Source organism: Lepidochelys olivacea, assembly GCF_965140295.1.
Source record: "Lepidochelys olivacea isolate rLepOli2 genome assembly, chromosome: 1".
NCBI classification, from domain to species: Eukaryota; Metazoa; Chordata; order Testudines; family Cheloniidae; genus Lepidochelys; species Lepidochelys olivacea.
Window position 1 is genome coordinate 134767925 of NC_140411.1, and position 27777 is coordinate 134795701.

The 27777-nt window shown below is 41.7% G+C and overlaps 1 long non-coding RNA gene across 1 annotated transcript; it reads left to right on the top strand.

Annotated features, from left to right (window-relative positions):
* The first annotated feature begins 543 nt into the window (after window positions 1–543).
* Window positions 544–26411, top strand: LOC311514428. The gene is made up of 3 exons (XR_014709885.1): window positions 544–603; window positions 2944–3026; window positions 26245–26411. It is a non-coding gene; the product is annotated as an uncharacterized lncRNA (long non-coding RNA).
* The last annotated feature ends 1366 nt before the right edge of the window (window positions 26412–27777 follow it).

The window sequence follows — 27777 nt, forward strand, 5'->3', positions numbered from 1 at the left end:
ATTGCACATGACCTATAGTGTTTTTTTTTTAATTCACTGAACAAAAAAGTGTTGGGCTTATGGCTGTGAGACTCCAGATCTTATTTTGTAGGGGCAGCATTAATATTTAAATCCTCTGTGGACTGGATTGCTTTTTCATTTTGCACACAGTCAGATTTTTTTTAAAGCAGCTATTGGATTGCATTTCAGTTTACAGTACGAGCTATTTCCAAATAGGCCAGAAGATAGCAGAGGGACCTGCCTTCTTTACAGTTACCTTAAAAAACAGAACTACCCACTGCATTTTAAGGTCTTTTAGACATTTCAGAAAGAGATGGGATTTGGTGACTACACAATTTCCCAGCTATAAAACATGCAGCACATTGAGTTTGATCATCAGCAAAGGACTGTTACCCCTCTACAGTACAAGTTAAATATTTATGAAGGTTCAAGGGATTGTCCACATTAGTAACTAAGCAACTCTATTAGTTAATGATCAACAGAACAACCATAATTAGAGAAGGAAGGAGAGGATGGTAAAAATCACCATGGTGCAGAACATTATGGGAAATTCTGTACAAATGACCAGGAAAGAAGGAAAGTCACGTTTCACAATAAAAAAAGGTAACACAACAATTAAAGGTAAACCTAAAGACTCAGGCTTTTCTGTGGGAATCTAATAATAGGTAGCTCTCTCTGCATGCACCTGGAGACAGCAAGGTGTGTGTGTGTGTGTGAAAGAGAGAGATTGTTAGAGTCTGCAAAGGGTCTACTTCATATTCAAGAAAATCTGATTCCCTGCCCCCTCTCCTCCAAATTTGAAATACCAAGCTCTGCTCCCTCCCCAAAAAATACACCTTCCTGTGAAAGTGACAGCCCCTGCACCATAAAGGAACTTCCCTTCAAACAGGGCACTCTGAGGTCCTCTACAAGAGATATCTGAAAACTGAGACACCAAACTGCCCCTCAAAATCAGATCCCTGAAATTTTCCACACCAAGTCCAAACACAAAGTGCAAAATCAGGTCATTTGGAAAGAAAGAAAGAAAGAAAAAGTATCTGGAGACAAATAGGGAGAGGGTCTGTATATAGCAGCAATAATTACAGTAATTACCATGACAAAAACGAGGAGTCCTTGTGGCACCTTAGAGACTAACAAATTTATTTGGGCATAAGCTTTCGTGGGCTATAACCCACTTCATCAGATGCATGGAGTGAAAAATACAGTAGGTAGGTATAAATATAGAGCCCATAAAAAGACGGGAGTTGCCTTACTAAGTGTGTGTGTGCGGGGGGATGGGGGTCAGTGCTAATGGGGCCAATTCAATCAGGGTGGATGTGGCCCATTCCCAATGGTTAACAAGAAGGGGTGAGTATCAACAGAAGGAAATTTACTTTTTGTAGTGACCCAGCCACTCCCAGTCTTTATTCAGGCCTAATTTGATGATGTTAAGTTTGCAAATTAATTCCAGTTCTGCAGTTTCTCATTGAAGTCTGTTTTTGAAGTTTTTTTTTTGTTGAAGAATGGTGACTTTTAAGTCTGTTATTCAGTGTCCAGGGAGATTGAAGTGCTCTCCTACTGGTTTTTGAATGTTACAATTCTTGATGTCTGATTTGTGTCCATTTATTCTTTTGCATAGAGACTGTCCAGTCTGGCCAATGTACATGGCAGAGGGGCATTGCTGGCACATGATGGCATATATCACATTGGTAGATGTGCAGGTGAACAAGCCCCTGATGGTGTGGCTGATGTGATTAGGTCCTATGATGATGTCCCTTGAATAGATATGCGGACAGAGTTGGCATTGGGCTTTGTTGCAGGGATTGGTTCCCGGGTTAGCGTTTCTGTTGTGTGGTGTGTAATTGCTGGTGAGTATTTGCTTCACATTTGGGTGCTGTCTGTAAGCGAGGACTGGCTTGTCTCCCAAGATCTGTGAGAGTGATGGGTCGTCCTTCAGGATAGGCTGTAGATCCTTGACGATGCGCTGGAGAGGTTTTAATTGAGGGCTGTAGGTGATGGCTGGTGGTGTTCTGTTAGTTTCTTTGTTGGGTCTGTCCTATAGTAGGTCCTATAATAGGTGACTTCTGGGTACAGAAGACAGAGCCAAAAGGTGTACGCAAAAGTCACCTACTATAGGACAAGGACTTGTTTTTGCTGATACAGACTAATACGGCTACCCCACTGAAACCTTAACATGACAAAGTATGTTTAAGTGAAATGACCACCAATAGCAGTGAAAAAACATGGTGGTGAGGCAGAATAGCAAAAAAACCCCACCTATCTACATCATTTCAGCTAATAACAACATTAATAAATCCTTCAGACAGCTCATCCCCAACAATTTATTCCGTCAGCAGAGGTACCCAGCAACATTTCCACCTAAAGGATCCTTGCTGTGGCTGACATGAAGAAATGGTATATCTAGAGTTGATGAGGTCAGATCACAGAATGATGAGAGTCATGGGGTGCCTGTGACATGTTACTTTCTGACAGTCTGGAAACTTTCACATTCCAGATGCTGGACACTTGAACTGACTAAAAGAGAGAAACAGCATCTTACAGTCACCCAATTAGTGCCCCTCACAAACTCTCAGCTTGGACAGTTCAGCTGAACTGCTTGTCTGTATCAGGCTCACTGAGGCTATAGGACGTTATTTTGTCTACCTGCAGTAGTAAGGATTACTTCTAACAAGGCTTTATCAGAGAGGAACCCACCTTCATTTTAGTTAGTATTCCAAATGTGATTGGAATCCCCAGGCTATGGCGAATGGCTAAAGCTCAAATCTGTTGTTACATTTTTAAAAATAAAATTGGATGTTTGCTTCTGAACTAGTATTCAGGGGTACAAAGAAATCAGATTACACAATGAGTGTCGTTAGCAATTCCTCTGCCTCTAGTAATATTTTTAATAGAGGAAAAACAAATTATAGGCATTGATTTTTAATATAAACTCTCTTTTCTCAGAAACACCAACGTCCTGGAGATATCATGTTCCAGAAGCCTGTGATAATTCATTCTGATGGTTAGTGTACAATGAGGGAGTGAAGGTAACGCATAAAAATACGGTGCTGATTTACAGCCTTGCTCAATCCAATTGCCTTTAATTTAATTTAATTTAATTTAATTTAATTTAATTTAATTTTTTTGGCATGTGAGTGTAAATCAACACAGCCTTTGTTCCATGGAAAATGCCTTACAAGAGTAAGGACACATATTATTAAGGTGTGTTATTATTAAATGTAATTTTTTTAAAGTGCAAAATTTAAATATAAATCGCACCTTACTGAGAAAATTGCAACCTTTTCTCAAGCCTCTAGCAACTCTCAAAACAACTGGGTGAGAGAGTGCAAATTTTTGAAATGCCAACTTTGTAATAGGAAGAAAGCCACAGAGATGGGTGAACATGAAATAGATGTAAACATGTAGTCCAAATTCTCTAATACTTCACCCACTTTAAACAGCACTTAAACCAAAGACCTTTGCATTATGAAATATTTACATAAATTTTTCCTTCAGCTTTTTGGCTTGGACCATGAGAGAGACTCGTCTTATTATGTGATATTTCTGGCTATGACACAAAATGGATATGCGTGGAGTCCTAAGAGTGCACCTCTCTTCCCAAAACTTCCAAGCCAGTTCTGCAGACTAAAGATGTGGGTGCTCATTCAATGAAGAGAGAGGAGGATCATAGTAATTATTTCCTAAAATTGCGTTTACTGTTAGCCAATTGAAAGCTTCATTGAGTCATGCCTTCTGAATGATTAGAAGCCTACACTCAAGAAGTGTGTTTGTCCCTTTGGGGAGACATCACTAGACATGGACAAATGACACTAATCTGTTTACAGTGGCTGACATTTTCAAAGCTACGGTCCAAAGCTAGGCTACTAAATCCATATTTAGCCACCTAAATAAACATGTCCTGACTTCTAAAGATGCTCAGGATAGGCTGCTTTCCCGATTTGTGGGTGCCCAGCATGTGCAAAAAAATCAAACCACTTATTTAGGTTTCTAGACACAGATTTAGGAGACAGATTTTAAGCAATAAGATGTAAAAATGTTGGCCAGCATGTACAGTTCTTGCAGAAATTACCTTATTGCTCACCTTAATTATTTCCTCTCACCTTTTTCAATTCACCCAAATTAGCCACTTGCAAAACTTTGGGAATGGTTTACCTCTTCACACATGTTGCCTTCAGTTTCCACAGTCAGTTTTGAATCTATATAACATTTAAGGCCATATTAATGACAGTTGAAAACACAAGTCAGTGGGAGGGTATCTGTAGGGAACAGTATAGAGTCTGGCAACTGCATATCATTTATAAGTTCCTTTATGTGCTTCAGGTGGAGATGAGAAATAGTTCCCAATTTTCTAACATATGTGGTATTCTTGACACAGGTGACCTAATGGTGAGAATTATATTTTCCTCACAGTTACTCTCCATAAAATAAGAGCAAATACATCAGTCAGATCCTTTAGCACAGTCACATGCAGAAACATGGAAGAGCAGAACCTAAGAACAGAGGAAAAAGGTGCTCAAAACTTCTTTGGGTCATTGACTCAACTCTGGAGGTAATAATTAAAGCAAGTTAAGAATTTTTTGACAAAATTTTTTTTTCCCTCAAAAAGTGTCAACTTGTTTAAACCAAAGCTTTTCATGGGAAAGCATCAGTTTTAACTAAATTTAATTGGGAATAGGGCTCAGGCCCAGGATGGAATTTCTGCTCAAAATCAGAGAGAGAGAGAGAGAGAGCGAGAAAGACCCACCGCAACATACCCACCAAGCAGTGCTTCGAGTGCACTGGGACGCAATGAGTCACAGACCCGGGAGATAAAATTTCTAAAAATTGAGCCAGGTCACTGAGGGGCTCACTTGCAATACATTTTTTGTATTGCATAGGGGGAAAACCCTTTCTGATTGACTGCTTTTCCCACTTGCCCAGCTGCTGGGGAAGAGCAGCCAATCAGAGCTGCTGCAGAAAGCAGGCAGAACTCCCTCCCTCCCCTCAGGAGCCAATGTCATTCTCCTTGGAGAGCGTGGAGACGGAAAGAGCCCAAAAGCTCAGGACAGCTCTGCTCCCTCCTGTGAGCAAACAGATGTCTCCTCTGCTTCCTGCAACCCCTGGCCTGAAACTGGGAGAGGGGACCTTGCTGCAGCTGGCCCAGACCTGGGAGAGAACTTCAGGAGCTCCAGAGGTGAGGCTGGGGCAGAAAACCTAATGTGGGGGCAGAAATAATCGTTAGACAGGCAGATGTGGGTGATGATAGACCCCTTGGCCTGTTTTTCAGACCACATTAAGCACTGCTAATAGAGAAAGACACAACACATACTCGTTACTAGGCACACATGTGGGAGACTAAGGTTCAAATCAAACAGAGTATGGACTTGAACCTGGGTCCCACATCCCAGGGGAGTGCCCTAATCACTAACTATGCTATGGGGTGGGTGGGGTGGAATATGTGTGTCTCTCTTGTTTTTCCATGAAAAAAATTGAACGGTCTCAATTTTGTTCCCATGCAGAACAAACATTTTTGAAATCTAAAAAATGTTCATGGGACAGGAAGACAATTTCCTGCTCTGCTTTCGCGTTAATGCTATGATATAAATTGGGTTTTAAAGCAAAGCCTATCTGCATGCTTCCACAGGAACCAGCTGGATAACTAGGGTACATCATGTGGCCTCTGGGGTACTGCACTTTATGAGTCTGTCTTTTGATTTTGTCAAGCTGAAGGCCATTTCCTTTTCATAGTTCAGTGTGGATCAGTAGGGCTACCAAAGGGGTGAACCTTCATGCTTGTGAAACCCATGCTTGTGTAGTGATTTGCCCCATCCAAATGACTCCAGCCCAGAGACTTTACTAGCTCAGCTAGTCCAAAAATGCCAATTGCAGAGTACTGCTTCAAACAAAATAATCTCTCAGTGAAATTACACTGTGCCAGTTAAAGCAATTCCTCAGTGACAGATTCATCTTGTTATCCTGGGGGAGAGCTAGAACATCCTTCCTGAACACTCCCCCTGAACTTATACATGAGTTAGTGGTTAGAATGCTCTTTAAATCAGAGTCAAATTTATCTTGATTAAAAACAAATGTTACAAATCAGTGACAGTTGCAGACAGTTGAAGGTCTGTTATTTGTAGCCTATAGCTGGAATGAACTGGAAGAGACAGAGTAAAGAGCAGATCATATAGAATTATGTATTTTCTCTTTTACTCTCCAACTGCATCATGCCTTTTTTTAAACGATGTGACAGGTTTTCCATACATGATAACAGTATTTCACTCTGAAACATATGGAGCCTTTTATGAAAGGTTTAGGCACAAACATCAGATCTTAAAACAGTCTGAATATGAGTAATGCACCAAAATTTTGCAAACTTTTTGTTTTCTTCAAGGTCAGACCATAAGGTAAATGCACTTCACTCACTTTATAAAGACAAAGCCCTTCTAAGTTTAAGATGACTCAGGGTAATCTATATCTGCTAATGTTTCACAGCTGTGTATAGGAACATTTAGGCAGAAAAGTGGGACACATCTTTTAACTCCAGTCAAATTAGACTATGGAAAAGACATCAACTGAAAAGTCATCTGGTTTGAAACAATGGGTCTTTAATAGTAATAACTGCTAATGACACTTAGCATTTTACATGTTTAGAGAGTTGCATAAAGATTGAGTAAATAATCCTATCCCTCTGAGTGTTCAAAGGTATTGTTCCCATTTGTAAAATGGGGAAACCAGAACACAGAGATGATAAATAACTTGCTCAAGGTAATACAGCAAACCAGCAGCAAACCTGCGGTTAAAACTCCTTGGATCCTAGTCTCATGTTCTAAGCACTAAAATAATAAACTAATTTCCCCCCATAAATTATTGAATTGAAACCTGGCAAAAATGAATGATATATATTGTAGCCTATATTGCAGTGTTGAGAGAAGTGGAAGACAAACAATTAACATGCTACCAAGGTACAATCTTTGGGTATGATGTAAAGAATGATCTAGCACTTGGATTAAAAATCAAAATACTTGAGAAAGAGATGGGCCAGAACTAAATCTCCAGCTCTGAACAACTCCTAGTTTGCACATGTTTGAAATCCAAACACAGCTCTAACCGCAAATTTTGCAGCTTTCTCCATCTTTATAAGTGATCAAATCAAAACCTTACATAAAACACCCAGAAAATTTGGGGTGGTCTAGATCTGGCTCCAGAGCCACACTTTGAGTCATCTCTGTCGATAACCTATTTTTGTCCCTATGATTCACAAATTTGGTTTACCTAAGATTTAGAGCAGGGGTGGGCAAACTACGGCCCGCGGGCTGCTCCCGGCCAGTCAGACATTTTTATCTGGCGCTCAAGCTCCCGTAAGAGTAAATAAGAGGCAGACAATTTAAGAGATATGAGCAAGGTTTTTTTAGTTTTGAAAAATCAGCAGATATATTTATGTTGGTAAAGGACTTTAACTCTTTGTATTATAATGCTAGTTTAATGCTGATAAATCTCCCATTTATTTGCAATAGGTCCCCATGTTAATTTTCTCCATTACATTAAAACAGCCTCATTCCAGTTTTGGTGTGACTCAACATTGCTAAGATAAAATGTTATGAGAAAATAGTTTCTATGCATATTGCATTTGTGGAAACTATTTTAAAAAGTTACTGTTAATAGATATCTGTTTTTTGTGACTTTTTGAAAGGAATTGAATGGTTTTAGATCATTTTGTCTAATTTTAGCACCAAAAATCACCATTCGAAATTTTATTAATTGGCACCTTTGTAGGTAGTCTGAAAGGAGAAGTAAAGAGTCAAATAAGCTAGAGCACTGAATTCTGGCAGACACCTGTCTCATTCCATTACTTGCATATGTGAACTAAATATGAAAATAGTACATATCCTACATCACAATCGACATTTAAGTTTTCATTATATAGCTCAATAGCACAAACTCTCTCTCATCCCAAAAGGTGATGTTCTGCCTAAAATATGCTTGTGGTAATTCATTCAAAATAATTCTGCAAAAAATTATTCCATGTGAATAGGAATTCAGACTGAAAGGGCTGATGGACATAGGAGTGTGTGTGTGTGTGTAATGCCATAACATGCATGTAATTTACAATAGAAGAGCTTCAAACTGAGCATGTAATAGCATCAAGCTGCTGTATAATTCGTGCCCTAAATGGAATAATAATTTCTAAGTGTTTCGGTCCAAAGCTGATTCTTAATTTACATTTTTTTGCTGATGTCCAGATTCCTTTATCCGCACTGTTAGCAGCCAAATTTCACAAGCCTGTTCTAAGAACTCTTCTTCTATTTTTTGTAAACACTTGGTTTTTTTTTAAAGAGCTAGAACTTTAGCCCAAGTTAATCAGTTTATAGATTTGAGCTTGCATATGGAAGACATGTTAAATCATTGTGACTTTTAAGTACACAGGAAATCCTTTTTGAAATGCCTGGTACATATGGTACTTTTGATGTTTGCACAAGTTCTCCCTGTTCACCACCTTTTCTCCTGTGCTTTTATTATATTATTTTAAATGACACATTTCATCAGATGTGTTATATCAGGGACGCTTGGAGGTGATGTTTAACATTACATGTCTAAGATAATTAAGTTCTCTCAAAAATGCCAATACGCAAATTATAACTACGCTGGCTGCTCCGTTCTTAATTGAAGAAAGATAATTTACTGAATAGTTAGAAATAAGGGGGCATGTACCATAATGAGAGCAATACTTAGCACATTTTTATACCACCTGAAGGATCACATACAGCTCCTCTGTGATGCAGTCACTTTTGATGTTGAAGGCATTAGCTAACCAGTGTACAGAATAATGTTCAACAACAGGGGTCAGGGAGGGAAAATTTTGTCCCAGGGCACCAGGGGAAACTCTACTTTTGTGAAATATGCCACTAGATCATCAATGCAGAGTAGGGCCGGACCTTGTTTTGTGAGATCAGAGCCAGAAGACGTGCCCACAGTAAAACGCACAATCAAGCCATCTAGAAGTCCAAGAAGATGAATGGGCTGCATCAGTCTTACTAGAGTTATGTGGTATACTGAAAACTGTTAAAATTAGAAGCTATCACTTAAAATAGTAAGGGAAGGGTGGGATCTGGGTTTTCAGCAGTCTGCCTGCAAAAGAGACAGTCTGCAAGGTGGGTGAGTTGTGCCATTCTGCTGTCTCTCTCTGTATTTGGTTGCTGTTTGTTAGAATTCTTGATACTTAGACATATAGTGCAATTATTGGGGTTACTCTGTACTCCAAACCCCTACAGTGCCTGCAGTGTGCCAGGCGTACCACATCTCAGAGGCAAGCACTTAAGGTGCTTCAGCAACTAGGCCTTGTAGGCACGAGCCCTAGTGGGTCCCAGTAACCATCAATAGATGCAAAGCAGAGTTTGGGGTGGAGGCTGACAGCTCACGACCCCCCATGTAATAACTTCACGACCCCCATGGGTTCCCGACCCCCAGTTTGAGAAACCCTGTGCTAAGTCTTAACTTTCACATTTCCTGGCTTTTGATAATTTAACAACGAGTCAATTCAGGATTATTACAGTATTTACTTCCTATTTGTGTGTGTGTGTGTGTGTGTGTGTGTGTGTGTGTGTGTGTGTTTGTTTTTTAAAAGGAAAGCCTGAGATTGCAACTTAAAAAGGTGAAGTTGGGCTTCACTGAACTGATGCTGCTTAACTTCTCCTTGGCAAGAAATGCATACCTGAGCACATGAGGGGCCTAGAGGAGTTAGTACACTGGTTAAAGACCATGAAATTTGTAAAATACTTACTCTTGTCTCTTAAATGCTCCTATATGTGCACCAGGATGGTACAATCAGACAGGAAACACCAGAGTTCCTATGGCTACATCCCAATAATCCTGACATGAAGGAAAAACAGGAAGAATAGTAAGGGGCTGCATCAACACCTACCAAGAGACATAAGAGGCAATAAGAAGAGGGTCCATAAATACATTAGGAGCAAGAGAAAGATGAAGGAAAATGTGGGTCCACTACATAATGGGGATGGAAAGGTATTAAAGAATGACCCCACAAAGGTGTTTAATGGCTGTATTGCTTTAGTATTCACTAAAAGAGTCAGTTATGACCAGATGCTTAACACAATTAACATTAACAAGGAGGAAGGAACAGGAATCACAACAGAGGGGGGAAAAGAGGTTAAAAATATTTTACATACGTTAGACATATTCAAGTCAGTAGAGCCAGATGAAATTCACCATTGGGTACTTAAGGAAATAGTTGAAGCAAACTTGGAATCGTTAGTGATTATATTTAAGAACTCATGGATGGGTGAGGTTCCAGAGGAATGGAGAAGAGCAAACATAGTCCATATCTTTAAAAGAGGAGAACAAAAGATGACCCACAGAATCATAGGTCTATCAGCCAAACAATACCTGGAAAGATACTGGAATAAATTATTAAACAATTTGTAGGCACCTAGAGGATAATAGAATGATAAGTAATAGCCAGCGTGGATTTGTCAAGAACAAATCATACCAAACCAACTTAATTCTTTTCTTCGATAGTGTCACTGGTTTAGTGGACAGGGGAAAGCAGTGGACATGTTACATCTTGATTTTAGTAATACTTTTGACACAGTACCACATGACATTAGGTTTGCCAGGTGTCCAGTTTCGTCCAGTAAGCACCATTGACCGGGCCATTAAAAGTCCAGTTGGCTGCCCACAGTGGGACAGGCAGGCTGCCTGCCCACCTCTGGGCAGCTCCCAGAAAGCTGCTGGCATCTTCCTCTGGTTCCTAGGCTTAGGGGTGGCCACGGGGGCTCTGTGCGCTGCTCCGCGCCCCCAGCGCCAGCTCCACAGCTCCCATTGACCAGGAACTGCAGCCAATGGGAGCTATGGTGGCGGTGCCTGCAGGCAGGAGCAGTCCACAGAGCCCCCTGGCCACCCATCCACCTAGGAGACAGAGGGAAATGTCGGCAGCTTCTTGGCAGCCACCTGAGGAAGTGTCACCCAGAGCCTGGAACCTGCACCCCAGATCCCTCCCCACATCCCAATCTCCTGCCCCAGCCTGAAGCACCCTCCTGCATTCCAAACCCCTCAGCCCCAGCCCCAACCTAGAGCCCACACCCCCAGCCCGGAGCCTGTACCCCCTCCCACACCCCAACCCTCTACCCCAGCCTGAAGCCCTCTCCCACACTCTGAACCCCTTGGCTCCAGCCTGGAGCCCTCTCCTGCACCCCAAACCACTCATCTCCAGCCCCACCCCAGAGCCCACACCCCCAGCCCAGAGTCCATACCCCCTCCCAAACCCTCTGCCCCAGCCCAGTGAAAATAAGTGAGTGAGCGAGGGTGGGGGAGAGTGTGTGATGGAGGGAGGGGGGATAGAGTGAGCGGGGCGGGGCCTCAGAGAAGGGGTGGGGCAGGACATGGGGCAAGGGTGTTCGGTTTTCTGCAAATAGAAAGCTGGCTACCCAACATGACATTCTCATAAGTAAACTAGGGAAATATGGTCTAGATTAAATTACTATAAGTGGGTACATAACTGGTTGAAAAAATGTACTCTAAGGGTAGTTCTCAATGATCTGCTGTCAAACCAGCTGGGAGGACATATCAAGTGTGGTCCTGCAGGAGGGTTCCAGTTCCAGCATTATTCAATATTTTCATTAATAACTTGGATAAGAGAGTGCAGAGTATGCATATAAAATTTTCAGATGACACCAAGTTGGGAGGGGTTGCAAGCACTTTGGAGGACAGGATTAGAATTCAAAGTGACCTTGACAAACTGAAGAATTGGTCTGAATTCAACTACATGAAATTAAATAAAGTGAAAAGTAAAGCTCTTAGGTAGGAAACACAATCAAATACACAAAGACAAAATTCACTGAAGAGGTTTGCCTTTTAATTCACTTCTGTCCTCCACAGAATGAGTGAAGTATTATCTTTTATTCCCCTGGAAATGAAGGAAGCATGCTCCTGTATATATAAAGCATGAACACGAGACTGAAAGATTAAGCTGAAAAAAACAGAAGAAAGCACAGTAATAAGGAATACCTGAAAGAAAAGTCATTTTATTGAAATACATTCCCTGAGGGAGTTTTAAGGAGGAAGTCAGAGGAGAGACTATAATAAATGTGTCTCTGTAAAGGTCAGAAAGTGGATGAAAACTCCTAGACAAATTTGCCAGAAGCTGGGAATGGGCAACAGGGGATGGATCACTTGATGATTACCTGTTCTGTTTATTCCCTCTGGGGCACCTGGCATTGACTGCTGTCAGAAGACAGGATATTGGGCTAGATGACTTTTGGTCTGACCCAGTATGGCCGTTCTTATGAGATATAGGTTCAGATCCCATGGTGCAGCTTCTCTGTCCCATGCCCTGTAAAGCCAGTATTACCAAACATGAGAGGATGATTCTAGTGCAAGGGAGATCCTCTAATGAAGTAGAAGCTCCTGTGTCATCCCTCTTCCCTGCTGCTGGTGAAGTAGGCATGGCCAGAGGAAAGAGATGTGGCCAGCAGGTCTTATGCTCTGCCAGTCTCTGGCTGCCATTTTAGACCATTAGGGCCATTTACAGCTGGTGTAATTTAGAACAGCCATTGAAATGCCCTAACTGCTGGAAACTGGCCCTGCACACAGTATAGCTAGAATCAGGAGAATGCGAAGTCAAACTTTATGCTGCCTTTACACACATACACACACACACTTATTGTGTGCTTCTTGGCGATAGTGTGGGATCTGATCCATAATACTAGAGGATACAGTTAGGGATATAGAAAATTAGAGCCTGATCCTGCAAAGTGCTGAGCACAATCTGCTACACTTTAACTTCATTGTGAGTTGAAGGCATTCAGCCAATAGATTCCAATTTCATTGAGACAACTTTGCAACCCCAAACAATTGCACCTATTAATTCTGAGCGAAAATGATAGCATGGGGCTATCGATGCACCTCGGTGCAACTGCAAAGGCGGCAATTAGAAATCTATATGCTAGCATTTGGAGGAGCAACTATTGAGGGCACAATGATTTGTAAGTGGAAATCTGAGCCTTCAAAGTTGGAAGCTGGTTGAAGATCTTAATCATAAGTGGGAGTTTTAAGCTGCGGAAAAGAAATTGAACACAATGATATTATAAGTAGATGGGATGAGAGATGAATTGTCCAGAAGCCTGACCCAGCATATCTTATTCAGGCCACATTGCAGCTGACATAAACTGAGTTTTGACTGAATAAGGACTACAGGATTACGCCCTCTAACATAATATAAAATCAGTAGAACCCTGTCATAGAAGTGCATTACAACCTTTCCTGCACAATCAGAATAAAGCAAGGGATCAGGTAAAGGTCTAGTGTCATTAATCAGTGGCCATAGTCAAGATTAAGAAGTAGAGAAGCCGGATATGATTTCTAACAATGTTGGTAATCAAAGGGCAGTTACAGCAGATTAAGTCTAGATTAAGTCTAAACTGCATTTGGTTTACACGGGCATAAATGAGAAGAGAACAACATGAATAAATGAAGAGGGTAGTTGTCACCACACTGGAATCTGTAATATCTTCATCATTTCCATCTTTCTCCTTTCTCTTAAGAAGGACAAATGTTGAAGGCAATTTAAAAAGAGATGGTTTTGTAAAAATTTTTTAAAAAAGATTAGAAGAATGAATATTAAAAGCATGTAGACTTTTCTGTCTGGTATTTGTTATTTTGTTCTGTGGACAACTCTGAAGAGCAGGTGGAATTAGTGAGATAAAGCCTCACAACAGCACAAAGTCCCCACTTATTAATAAAAAAAAAAAGACAAAAGACACACAGGCAGGTTGATTGAAGGCACAGAGATGTTCAAGTAAGAAAGTGTGCAGGACAGATGCATGAGTATCATTAGAAGACTCCACTATGGGTCTCCAAGGTAAAATGAGCAGCAGGTGCCCGGCTGCTGAAGTGGGAAAATAAAGCAGGCAGTTTCAAAGGGCAGAAAGACACGATAGCCCTGGGAGACATTCATTACAATGCAGCAGACTTGAAAGCTCCCTGAGCACATGCAGTTATAGTCTGCAGATTTGAAAACAACTGATTTTGTTGCAAAAAACCCCACGTGAACACTCAAAAGCCAACAGAGCTCTTAAGTTTCAGATAGCAACTCCTCTGGTTGTAACAGCAGGAACTGTTAAAGAAGGGTTAAAGTAAAGGCACTGATTCCAGAGTTTAGGATAGAATCCAGGATGAGGGATAGGTCAGATAAAGTATCTTAAGTCCTGAAAATCTTTCTGAGGGAAGATACTGTTTCGGATATGATTTTGATATTAATGGAGGAGTGCAATGGAATAATACCTACACTATTTTTATAACATGGATATCACTACAGAAGTTGTGGTTTGGGTTGGATTTTTCTGCACAGCTGTAGTACGGTGCTTTTGTAAGGTGAAATCTCAGTCAAGACTGAGGGCCAAAACCTGCTCTCTGACGTACCAGTGTAAGTTCAAAATAACTCCATTGACTTCAATAGAACCATATGGACTTTCACACCAATGTGTAAGGAAATGAAAATAAAGAATTTGGCTCTGACCATGCTAAGGGAAGAAAAGACCAGTTTATAAATGGAACCAGTGACTTAGCCGTGGCTTAGCCATCAGCCACACTGCTCTTAACTGCAATATGTGTTCAACAGGCTGAGTTTGGGGCTTTGAATGTCTCCCAGGTTACGCTGTGAGTATAAAAAGCAACACAGGTGCATTCAAAAGCAGGGACACTGCATAAATGAGGGACTTTCAGAAGGGCAGTTTTAAAGCACAATAAAAGTATGATATTATAACTAATTATTTTATCCATATATTAGCCAGCATAAAATATGAGAGGACATGCAAGATTTTCTAAATATATCAAAGGCTTCTGGTTACATCAAAAACCACTTACATTTTCATCTATTATGCTTAGGGCTTAAGGATTCCAATTCAAACCCTTTGTCATTTTTTGCTTTGAAAAGCCGATACTCTAGAAGTACACTGACACTTTCAAGTTATGTCCCTGGTTCATGGGACAGTATTTGAAATGCATTTCTTCTCCCACACCATAATAGAGAAGCACACAACCAGCAAACCACTATTTATTGCCTGTAAAACTGCACAGCTTGTCAAAATTAGGGTAAAGAAAAGTTTGCTCTGTTTATTCAACTATTTTTATACTTAGCTTGAAAAATACAAAGAGAGGCTGCATTCACACTATTTTTTGGGCCAGAAGGATAAAAATGACAAACCCCAGCACCAAAGTATTCCACCGTGCCCTGTGGCAGGTTTAGCTTTATGAATTGTGCCTTTGTGTGTGTTGCTGTCCCTTTAAGTTCTGCACACTCACTGTATGGCAGAGTTCACAGCTAGTCAACTGAAGCCTGAAGTTGGAACTGGACCCGAGAGCATACTAGGTGGTATCTGTAACAGGGAGCATTCCAGTGTGCTAATTCTCAGTGAAATTCACCTCTCTGCAGAGGGGCAGCAAAAGACATCGGCACCACTCAAGGGTTTATGAAAATGGTACCCAGACCTTGTGATCATTCTCTTTACAGGGGGATATTTCACCCTTGGAACATTTTGTTGTATTATTTACTTGCTGTTTGTTCTCTTATCCAGCTGAAGCTATTGGCTGAGTGGGTATCTGGAGAAATAACAAGAATTTCTGGCAATGAGGATGGGATGAGTTTAAAAGAGCAAAGCAACCAGTGAAGTAGCTATGAAGGAAACGATGTCTGGTTTAAAAAAGGAAAGGTAAAATGATTATTTGAGGAAAAATTATCAGGCTCCACTAGAGTGGAGGAGAGGAAAATTTTGTAGTGTATGTACAAAGGCTACAGCATCTTTCTATGCCAAAAAGATTGAAATTGCATTAAATCAGATTTCATTTCATTTTTATAACATTGTCTGGAACATAAACATTTGCAGTCCTGGAAGACTTACATTTCCCTTGAGAACCAGAAGAAATGGACAATAAAAACTTATTTGAAATACGTTACAAAAAGCCCAAACACACACACACAGTGTACCTCAAACATCCTCGATGGATGGTATAATTTCACGTAAGAAACCAAAAAGAGAATTTATCTCTGGCTAGTCTTTTAGGGCCTGATCCATTTCCCATTGAAGACAATGGGAGTGGATCAGTTGTGTTCAGAGAAGGTTGGATCAGGACCATTATTTCACAAATTGGCATTTTTACAAAGCATTTGAAAGAAACCTTCAGTGACAATTCTGAGTTCATCCCCAGAAGAAGGTAAACTGTTTTTGCACTGCTGTCCTCATCCAAAGTTTCTGCTAGAGGAGGGAAGCTAAGTTCTAGCTGGGGCTTTTATAGAAAGAGCCTACCCAGTGGAGACTACCTGAGGGAATACACTGAATCAGAGCATCGCTCAAGTACTCTTCCCCACAGCTAGCATCAACATCTCTCCAGCTATACTTTCTAGTACAGGGATCCTACACCCTTGGTTATTCTGTAATTGAGAGGCGTGGTGAGCTATTGTGGGTGGAACAGATTGTGGATATAAATCGATGTGCATGGAAGAGTGAAGAAATCATCCTTCTTCTTAGCAAAGTAGAAGACCAGCCATCGTGCCAGTAGGACATACACAGACTATGCTTGTCTAGAGTCAGTCATGACATTAGATTCTTCACAAAGGTGGAATAAGGTTATAGTTGTTGCCTCACCACAGTAGAGACAAGCCAGCACGGGAGAAGTGCCAGCTTCACCACACAGGAGAGTGGAGCTTCCAATCTAGTGTTTTCACCCCAGAACCCATGGAGTCTAACGGAGTCAGGCAGAATGCCCCTGGGAATTCCCACTACTACCACCCATCACACCTCTCCCCTCCCCTCTCACAAACACAGCCCAGGTCTTAAATGCCCCGTTATAACCAAAACATGCAGAGCTCTTAGTTCTGCAATGAATGCAAAATGGCTATGGTTTCTGGAAACTTCATGGCCATATGGTACATTCCCCAGGACATGAGCACAAGTTTCCAGTGGATCTATAGGTGTACATTTCTGAAAAAGGAGCTCAGGGGGCAATGTGAATAAACAGGAAGTTGACGGGGGTTTAGAGAAACCCGTAAAGGAAGGCAAATTGAATGAGTATCCTTTCTCTTGTTAATAATGTATTAAAATATGTGCTACACTATTGAGGCAATACACAGTATTTTTGCTGCATCACTTCTATTAATATCAACAATAGTCACATAGCTAAACCCTTGCACATCACTATAAAGAGGTACCTTGTAATACCCTCTCTTTCTAAAGCAGTGGAAGAGTTAACTAATTCAGACAGTGAGCAGTTATTCAGTAGACTGAACTATGTCTACACTATGGACTTTACAGTGACACAGCTATACCACTGCAACCATGCCACTGTAAGGTCTCCTGTGTAGTCGCCCTATGCTGACAGGAGAGAGCTCTCCCACGGCATAATTAAACCACCCTCAACAAGCAGCAGTAGCTATGTCGGTAGGACAGTGTCTCCCGTCAGCATAATGCTGTCCACACTGATGCTTTTATCGGTGAAATTTATGTTGGTCAGGGGTATGTTTGTTTCACACCTTTGACCAACAAAAGTTTTGCCGACAAAAATGCTAGTGTAGACAAAGCCTGAGTATAGGGTTGCCAACTTTGGTTGGATGAATTCCTGGAGATTGCATCACATGATATAATCTTTAATTAAAGATTAATATTTAATTCCTGGAGACTTCAGGACAATCCTGAAGGGTTGGCAACCGTACCTGAGTAGCACAGAAGTTAATATGCCCAAGCATTTCCTTTATTATACATTCAATTAGACCATGCTAGAATAGTTTAACATTAGCATGTCATTATAAATCCTTGGGAACAAGCTTTTTTATAGCTTCTCCTATGGATTGGTCTCATTGTTTCTCTTTTCTCCAGTTTGTTTGGTACAGTAATTTGATCCTGATGCTACTCATTATAGTGGAAGGAAAAGAAAGCTGAATCGATTTTCATGAATGGAAAATATTCTCAAAGTTATCATTTCAGCCATATGGGGACCAATTTTGTGTTATTAAATCTGCCTTTAAGTATGTGGCTTTTTATGAACACTTGGGAAACTGAAACTTAAGTAGCACAGTTGCAAACTCGCAGAGAAAGGATACTATGAATATTTTATGGAAAATAGGCTTAGGCTGGGATTTTCAAACTGGCCTAAGAATTAGTTCTGTAAAACAAGGGGAGTTCTTCAGTGATACAAATGACAGTGTGGTGTCCAGCTCCTATTGGAAAAAAAAATCCTTGGAAGTTGGATATCTGACTCCCATTTCTGCTTTTGAAAGCCTTCCTTGGTATTTTTAAGGTTAAGACCTCATGCCATTTCTATAGTAAGTAGCAAGGGCTCTGTAGAATTGACAAGTAGTTTTCTACGACAAATATTTTAGACAATAACCAAAAAAAAGTGACAGTTTCATCTTGAGTATAACGTGCCCCTTTTCCTCTCCACAAAAAAATGCAGCTGTAGTCCAGAGCTGCCAGTTCACACTTTTTTTTTCAATGAGCAAAGGATGGCTGACATTGTTAATAAGATTCATTTTAAGAATATAAATCTCAGTAGTCAGCAGAATTTACCCTTCAGTCTTTAGCCGTCTAACCACTGTGGTGGTCAAATTTGTCTTCACTTATGGCAAAACTAAATGGAACTGCATGAGTAAATATAATTTTTTCTATTTCCCTGTTGCCCTCCAACTAAAGTCACCCTCATAAACTTTACACCACCCCACTCTACAATACTTGGCACATGGAGACATAATCATGTTAAAATCCTTCTCTATTAATCTACAGCATTTATCTCTGCTTGTTTCCCAAGCACAGCTCCCATTCACATCAACATGGACAAGTGCAGAATCTTCAGAAAGAATCCACAGTCCTGATCAGAACATTTTGAAGTTCCAGTTTGAAATTCAATGGTTTCTGTGGATTCTGAGCATTTTTAGATGCAGCAGAACATTACGTTTGCCCTTTCCCTGTGTTTTTGTAATGAAAGTCTCAATGGAACATTATGACTGGCTGTTTAATTTTTAAATATTTAGGTCTGATCTTAAGGTCTTTGACGTTTATGGAAAGACTACCCTTTTTCTGGTTTTGTTTGTTCACAGCTTCACTTTTTCTCTCTGTGCTTGGTGCAGGAGAGGTCAGAGTTGGAAAATCCAGATGTTAAACCCTCAGGAACACTTCTTTTAACTGTAAAGGCTTTTCCCTTCTAGAAGTGTTCTTACCCATTATTCCCAAAGGGCAGTAGTCCTCTGCTGGAAATGCTAAGTGTAGCCCGGGAGCAAGTGGTTTGTAGCATTGTTGTCTAACCCTGCTCTAAGCAGGGCCCAGATGATATAGTGGGAAAACTCTGGGCTGTCCTAAGGCTTGTCTGCACTAATTTTTTCATGGGGACTTGCACCAAGGGACTACTACCTTATGGAAATAACATGGAAGAACATTTCCAATGTAGTCTAAGTGGACAAAATGGAGTAGAAGCTCCTCTTATAGCTGTTTCAGAGTAGCAGCCGTGTTAGTCTGTATTCGCAAAAAGAAAAGGAGGACTTGTGGCACCTTAGAGACTAACCAATTTATTAGAGTGTGTCTCCACCAATGCAAGTGTGATGCTATTGCTTGTGGCTGAGTAGGATACGGGGATGAAGCATGAGCTGTTTCATAGATTCATGGATACTAAGGTCAGAAGGGACCATTATGATCATCTAGTCCGACCTCCTGCACAATGAAGGCCACAGAATCTCACCCACCCACTCCTGCGAAAAACCTCTCACCTATGTCTGAGCTATTGAAGTCCTCAAATCATGGTTTAAAGACTTCAAGGAGCAGAGAATACTCCAGCAAGTGACCTGTGCCCCATGCTACAGAGGAAGGCGAAAAACCTCCAGGGCCTCTGCCAATCTGCCCTGGAGGGAAATTCCTTCCCGACCCCAAATATGGAGATCAGCTAAACCCTGAGCATATGGGCAAGATTCACCAGCCAGATGCTACAGAAAATTCTTTCCTGGGTAACTCAGATCCCACCCCATCTAACATCCCTGTTGACAAAGCTCATAGTGATAGTCTCCCTTTTTACTGCAGCTCTGGCTGGGGCACATTTCAGATTCCTCTCTTCTCTTGTTTATTATTAAAAAATCCATCTCCCTCCCCCCACCCCAAACACTCACACTTGAGCCTAAATCTTGTTATTTATACTGATGTATTTCCCGAATAACACCACTGACTTCAGTTCGGACTCTTGACATTTACAGTAGAGTAAGTGAGCCCATGGGTAACTACTATCACCTAATCCCACTCTCTCATACACCCAGATGGTATGGAGTATGACACAGTTATATGTGGGAGACAGGAGTGAAGGAGAGAAGCTTGACTATGAATGTAGGAATTGAATGGGGGGGACTTAGTTGAATAAAGTGACAGTTGACCCCAGGTTTGCTTGAACTCGCCCAGTCAGCATAAAAAAATTAAGCAAAACATTACAACAAGGCCTTAGAGAAAGGATGGGAGAACTGTTCTGTAAGGAGAGTTCAGTACTTTGATATAGAGAATTGCGATTTTCCAGTGTACATCCCATTGCTGTCAAAAACATGACTGTTAAGTAATGGCCATCTGAGGAGCAGACTTCTAGTGCTCCAAACTATAAAAATACAGATGGTAAGAGTCTCTTGGAGGCAAAATAGCTAGAATGAGGTATTGGAAGGGGTCTTGTTGAAGCATATCATCCTGGAAGTAAATCAGCACCAGTCATTCCTGGATAGCCTGGCTGACGAATTTCCCGCCACATAGTTTGTGGCGATAGGATAAAAATTCTACTTGCTTTATTCACATAATCAGTCCTCATGATTTCAGTGTGACCCATGCTACTTAAGGCAAGTAGGATTTGGTCCAGAGGCCTCTAATGCTTATGGCAGTTCCTAGGGAATTTAAAGAAGGATGATACCCTCTTCATAGATTTTTTGTAAATAGCAAGAAAAATTCAACAAATAATCATATCCCTGTTATAGAATTCTATAGGGCAACCACACAGATCTATAGAAAGGATACCATTCTAATTAGATCCAGCAGATATAGAGAATAATTTCAATAATATACTGCTTACAGTTCTATAAGGCACCCTCCCATAATAAGGAAAATGGGTTAATATGATGCAAAAATGACACGTGATAATATTTATGTGTGAAAAAGTAACATTGTTTGTATTAGTGACATTACTAATAAGTCATTTAACTTTTCTGAGCTTCAGTTTCCCCCATCTATAAAATGATATCCTGGTTTGTAACCCACTGAGATCTTGACTGAAAGGTGCTATAACTGCAAACTATAATTGGTAATAGAAAGGCTGTGGGAGAGCTTGGCTGACACTCCTTTTTCCATTGTGAGAACCAAAGCAACACACAAGCATGCAGGCATTTCTCTATCCAGGCCATTGACCCATCACAGAGATACCTACCATGACATTCACTGACTACACTTCAGCACTGGAAACTCATTTGCTGGAGATAAAAGGTTATCCCTTAAAGTGTCATTCTTTAATGGCTGGAAATGCTCTTTTCACAAAGGGATATCTGTACCTCATTGGCCCTGTACTTTTAAATGCAATTTGCCAGCACCCTCTAGTAATGAGTTGTCTATGGGAAACAGTCAAGCAGAAGAGGGTTTTGAACTCTGATGAGGCAGAGAGGAGAAAGAAAGCAACTGGCTGTCGAGAAGTGGGTCAGTGGAAACCAATATGCTGTGGGACACTTTCCAAGGATTGCAGCTACGCTCCCTTTGAGCGGGATGTTGGGAAAACTCATTACAAGCTTCCCTCAGGTCTTTAGTAAGTGCAAAGTTTTCTTCTCCTCCATTGTGAAACTGTCCACAGCAGAGAAAGTAGATTAGAGTCCTCTGGGGGACAAGGTAAAAATTGTTTGCATATAAACTCCAGGGTACAGGAGAGTTAAATTGTGGTTATAGATGAAAAGGAGCAATTTACAGTTCTTTCTTCGGAACAGTTTTATTTGATTAACTGCTTGTACAGCTATTTGGTGCTTGTCTCATTCCCTAAGCCTCGACCCACATAATAAAGAAAAGAAAAATGTGACACTCTGATACTTTCAGAAGTAATTATCTTGGCAAAGTCAAAATATTATTTTTTAAAAAAAATATCAAAAGATAAAAACAGGAAACATATTTCCCCATGGCATCGTTCTGTGTTTCTGTTGCAGCATGTCACAACTACTATACTTTGAGATGAAGGAGAATAGATGAGATTCCTTTTGAACCCATCAACATCTTAATCAGCCAGGAGTATTACTCTAGAGAGATTTGAACTACTTTTTCACATGACGCTAGAAAACAAAGGTTGTCTTGTGCTTAAAGTATAGGACTAGGCCTAAGGAGATCCGGGCTCAATTTCTGGCTCTGTCAAAGACTTCCTGTGTGACTCTGGGCAAGTCACATAATCTCACTTTCCCCCCCAGTTCCCCAACTATAATAATAGTACTTTCCTCACAGAGGTGTTGTGAGGCTACACTAATGATAAAATGACGAATTTGTATGTATATGGCTCTAGGGTTGCCAACTTTCTAATCGCACAAAACTGAACATCCTGGCCCTGCCCCCTGCGCTGCCCCTGCCCCGAGGCCATGCCCGTTCTCCAAGGCCCTGCCCTCCAACTCACTCCTTCCCCCCTCCCTCTGTCAATTGCTCTTCCCCACCCTTACTCACGCGCTCATTTTCAGCAGGCTGGGCTAGGGGATTCAGAGTGTTGGAGGGGGCTCCGGGCTGGGGCAGAAGGTTGAAGTGCAGGGGAGGGGGGGAGGGCTGTGGGATGGGGCCAGTGATGAGGGGTTTGAGGTGCAGGAGTGCGCTCTGGGCTGGGGGTGTGTGGCCGAGGGGTTTGGCGTATGGGAAGGGGTCTGGGCTGGGGCAGGATATGTGGGGTCATGAGGGCTCCAGCTGGGGCTGCAGACGCCGGGCTGGTGCCGAGGGGTTCGGAGTGCAGGAGGGGGCTAAGGGTGGGGGACAAGGGGTTGGGGTGCAGGAGGGGGTGTGGGCTCTGGCTGGGGGTGCAGGCTCTGCAGTGGGGCCAGAGATGAAAGTTTTGGGATGCAGGAGGGGGCTCTGGGCTGGGCGTGTGTGTTAGGCTGATGGGTTTGGAGCATGGGAGGGGGCTCTGAGCTGGGGCAGGGGGTTGGGACGTGGGAGTGTGGGGTGTGAGGGCTCCAGCTGGAGGTGTGGGCTCCAGGCTCGTGCTGAGAGATTTGGAGTGCAGGAAGGGACTCGGGGCTGGGGCAGGGGGTTGGCATGTGGGAGGGAGTTCAGGGTGAGGGCTCTGGGATGGAGTTTGGGTGCAGGAGGGGGCTCAGGACTGGGGCAGGGGGTTGGGGTGCAGGAGGGGGTGTGGACTCCGGGAGGGGGCTCAGGGCTGGGGCAAGGGCTTGCAGTGTGGGAGGGGGCTCCAGGCTGGGACAGGGGGTTGAGGTGCGGGCTCTGGGAGGGAATTTGGGTGCAGTCAGGGGCTCAGGGCTGGGGCATGGGGTTGGGGTGCAGGATGGGGTGCAGAGTGCAGTATCTGGAAGGGAGCTCAGGGCTGGGGCAGGGGGTTGGGGTGCAGGAGAGGGTGTGGGTTCCAGGTGGCATTTACCTCAAGCAGCTCCCAGAAGCAGCCAGTATGTTCCTGCAGCCCCTAGGCACAGGGGTGACCAGGGGGCTCCACGTGCTGCCCTTGCCTGGGAACCGTGGCCAATGGGAGCTGCGGAGCCGGCGCTCAGGGCAGGGGCAGCATGCAGAGCCTCCCTGGCTGCCTCTGCACCTAGGAGCTGTAGGAACCACAGATTCCAGGAGCCACGCGGAGCCAGGGCAGGCAAGGAGCCTGCCTTAGCCCCACTGCACCACCAACCAGACTTTTAACAGCCCAGTCAGTGGTTCTGACCAGAGCTGCCAGGCATTCCGGTCAAAAACCAGATGCCTGGCAATCCTATATGGCTCCTGTTACCAAACTGACTAAGACCCTGCTGGCTTGGGAAATGAAATGAGGCTCAGAAATTGTCCCCTGTGATAGTGGAAACAGCTCTCAAACCGCCAGAGCGTTTTTAAAAAGCCGTAGTAAATTGTAATGGTTTGAATAGTCAAATCTTTATTAAACTTTGAACCTAAAAATACTTTGCAATGGTTGCTTTTAAATATCTTTTAAGAGAATGAATTCAGGCTGTTGACAAGCAAACCAGGTTTGCAATTTAATTTAAGCCCTAATTACTGTGACTGTAAAAACCCCCTTTACAAAAATCAGGGGTTGTAAAAGTGAACATAATGCTGACAGGTTTCAGAGTAGCAGCCATGTTAGTCTGTATTTGCAAAAAGAAAAGGAGGACTTGTGGCACCTTAGAGACTAACCAATTTATTTGAGCATAAGCTTTCGTGAGCTACAGCTCACTTCATCGGATGAGGTGAGCTGTAACTCATGAAAGCTTATGCTCAAATACATTGGTTAGTCTCTAAGGTGCCACAAGTACTCCTTTTCATAATGCTGACAGAGTCGTAATACAGGGGTGCTGCTGCTGCTCAAAGCTGTGGTAAATAATATACACGTAGTATGGTTCCCTTTTCATTCATTCATGCTAGAGAAGCTTTCATACCTTCTAAATGCTAACCATGGCTAATGTAGCTTTGGGCTCTTAGCACTAGGCACAAGTTTATATGTAAACTCACTGGGATTGAAGCAGATAGTGAACATTATGCAACGGGCACATCCAACTCTTTCCCTCTGCATGGGCCCAATCCAATCGCCATTTAAGTCAATGGGAAAACTTTCCTTGAGTTGAGTTGGGCCCACAGGGCAGCCTGCTATTGAAGTTAATGAGGACTTTGCCATTGCCACACAGCGGGAGTAAGACAGGGGACTAAGAAGCCGTTTACTGCAATCCCAGTCTCTTTTTATATCCCATGTGTTATAACTGAAATAGCTGAAGGACTGATATAAGTACTGCTGTGAATGCAGTGATTCCATTACTAGAGCTGAATTTTGGTATGAAACTTTTTTTTTAATTCTCTTATTATACAAAGTGCCTTAAAATGAGACTGGCTGGTTCAGTTCCCAGAATTGATGGTTTGCCATGTTGCCATGGTGCTTTCTATTGCTAGCCCTAAATTATCCTGCATGAACATGTCCAACTCCAGAAACCACCTACTTATCTCCACTCACAGATTTCTACCTCTCTTTTTCTGCACCTGCCAGGTCCTCATAGTGGGTTGTTAGTCAGGAGGAATGTTGTCTTTTAAAGCAAACTCAGACAGGAAATACTTGTCAGCTTGCAGAGGTTAAAGAAAATGGCTGGGGGAAAAAACCTTACAATCCTTATTTGTCCAGATTTTGATTAGATGTGTCTCTTAGAAGTGGAACCAGAAAGGAAGTTGGAAAGGAAATTCTTTGTCTAGTGGTCTATTATACATACACACAAAGGAAAAGTCAGCAGCGGTCTCTCCCATACACACGTTTAACAAGAGCATGCTAATGTAATAGTCGTTAAGTAGCTGAACACTTTTGACTGAGTATAGGTCTATTTGGATGTTATATTTATCCTATGTCCATTTCATTAAAAAAAAAAAGGAAACAAATGTAAACTTCTGGATACTAACTGAATTCATTCTCTCTCCTGGTCTCAAACTTAGACTTCCACCGATTTTGCCATAAAGCTACAATAAGGCATCTTTATTTTAGTACCAGCAAAGTCTGATTCTGATTTGAAACATTTTGCTCTCATGGAGCTCTGACAGTAGTTTGTTTAAGAACTTATCAATACAAGAGAACTTCAAGCAATACCCACCTACATCACAGTCATACTAAGTAAGTACACTGAAGGAAGAGTACACCCTATCAGAGAAAAGAATGACGTCAACACATAGAACAAGGGCTCTCAAAGGCTGTTTAGCAGGACCAGTGCAACAGTTCACCCTACAATTGAAATACACAGAATCCTAAGCCAAGGATGCAGTCAACACAAGAGTATTATTGTGCTCTCCAAACATGCGGGCCTGAGGGAAGAAACAGCAGTGGGAGTTATGGGTAGGATCTGATGTTTTTGTCAGAGAGAATTCCCAGCAAAGAACATGGTTAGCTGTTCCACTTTGAGCCTCCACAGGAATTTATTCAGCTCAGAGCCAGATTCATCCTTTTGAAAAAAAACCCACATTCTGTAGTTCTCTTTTTTTGACCCACAAGAATTTGACATAATGCTCTGCTGGCATGAAATAACTCACTGAAAGCAAGACTTCATTTTCTTTTTCTTTCCCACAGCAGTCCCCCTGCGGATCAGGAGGGCGAATCTCTTCAAAGGCTCAACCGAGTTTCAGAGGAGTAGCACAGTGATGTACATAAACCTGCTCTGTGACCTTCCACCAAGGCAGAATTAATCAGAATAGAGCTCTTAATAATGAAGAGAAATTAGCTACATGGATTTCAAGTTCAATTATGGTATTTGTGTCTGTAAAACACATTAAAATTGAACATATAGCTTATCTATCCATTTACAAATAACATGGAGGGCAAAGCAGATGTACTATATCTTGTTCCTCTCACTATTTAGATTAGTTGCAAGATGTTTCTGCATCAGTTTAGTGCTGAAAACTCTAAATAAAATGCTTCAGTCAATCCTAATGCAAGATTAACATTTCTAGATCTTACTCTGGAAATGTATAATGAAATCAAGAAGAACTAAATCCCACAGCTTCAGCAAACAAAATCACAATGTGCAGGTTGTTAAAGCACTGTACATCCCCCAACTCCTTCTTTGGAATGACTACTTCTATCCTATTATCAAGAAACCGTAGAGAAATTGGTAACAAACCTATACTTTTGAAAAATATTTCTGACTTTATTGATAAAATACAATAAATGGAATGCATATGATGGCTAACATCACTAACTTTGTGAGACAAATATTACATTTTTGCCCCAGCTGTTTTTGCTTTCCAGTGCACAAAAGTTACTAATCCCTGCCCTCCAAAACCTATATGTCACAGTCTTTATTTCATTTGCCAATGCACAAAAATGAAGAACTAGGTAAGCCTTATCAGGCTGATAATATTTAGTTCCCCAGTTCCCACAGCAGAAGCTAGCAGGGTACAAGGCTATGAGGAGAAAGGGAGGAAATTAGCCTGTCACTCCAGGAAGGCAATGGCTACTGATATAAGGAGATTTCTAATCTTAGCAGCTTTTCTGAACAGTTTACAAGAAAAACAATAAAACAGTGGGAAGGAAGGAAAAGGGGACATTGACAGGAATGTCTCTATTAGGATTCTGCTGATGGGATCCCTTCCACTGTGAAGGGAAATGAGAGGGACTTTATGCTTTTATATGGAAAAGAGAGTGAGACACTTGAGCGAATAGGTGTGAGGGGTTGGGGCAAGAGGGCGAGCAGAGTGTGAAAATACGTTTTTTAGAACTTATAAATATAATCAAGGGGTTGTTTGCAGATAAGCAATTTAACCACCAGTCTCCTTTCTTGAAGCTTTTAACTGATATTTTGTACATGACTCAGCATTTTCTGGGTCTCCACTGTGGAGGCTACAGATGACATTCAGTGACAAACACGTTACTAGAACATTTAAATTTAATTAAAAGATTATTGAAAACATACCAAGCCCAGGATTTCCAAACTATGATAGTAAAAATATAGCATGATAGTAAAAGTAATCCATTTGGACTTTGATATACAATAACAAGTTTATGCATTGATTCTGACATATTTCCGTACATACGGCTAAGTAAGCATTTAGCGGTGTGCAAAATAGAATGTGTTCGAGAAGTCATGGGGAGGAGGAAGGATTT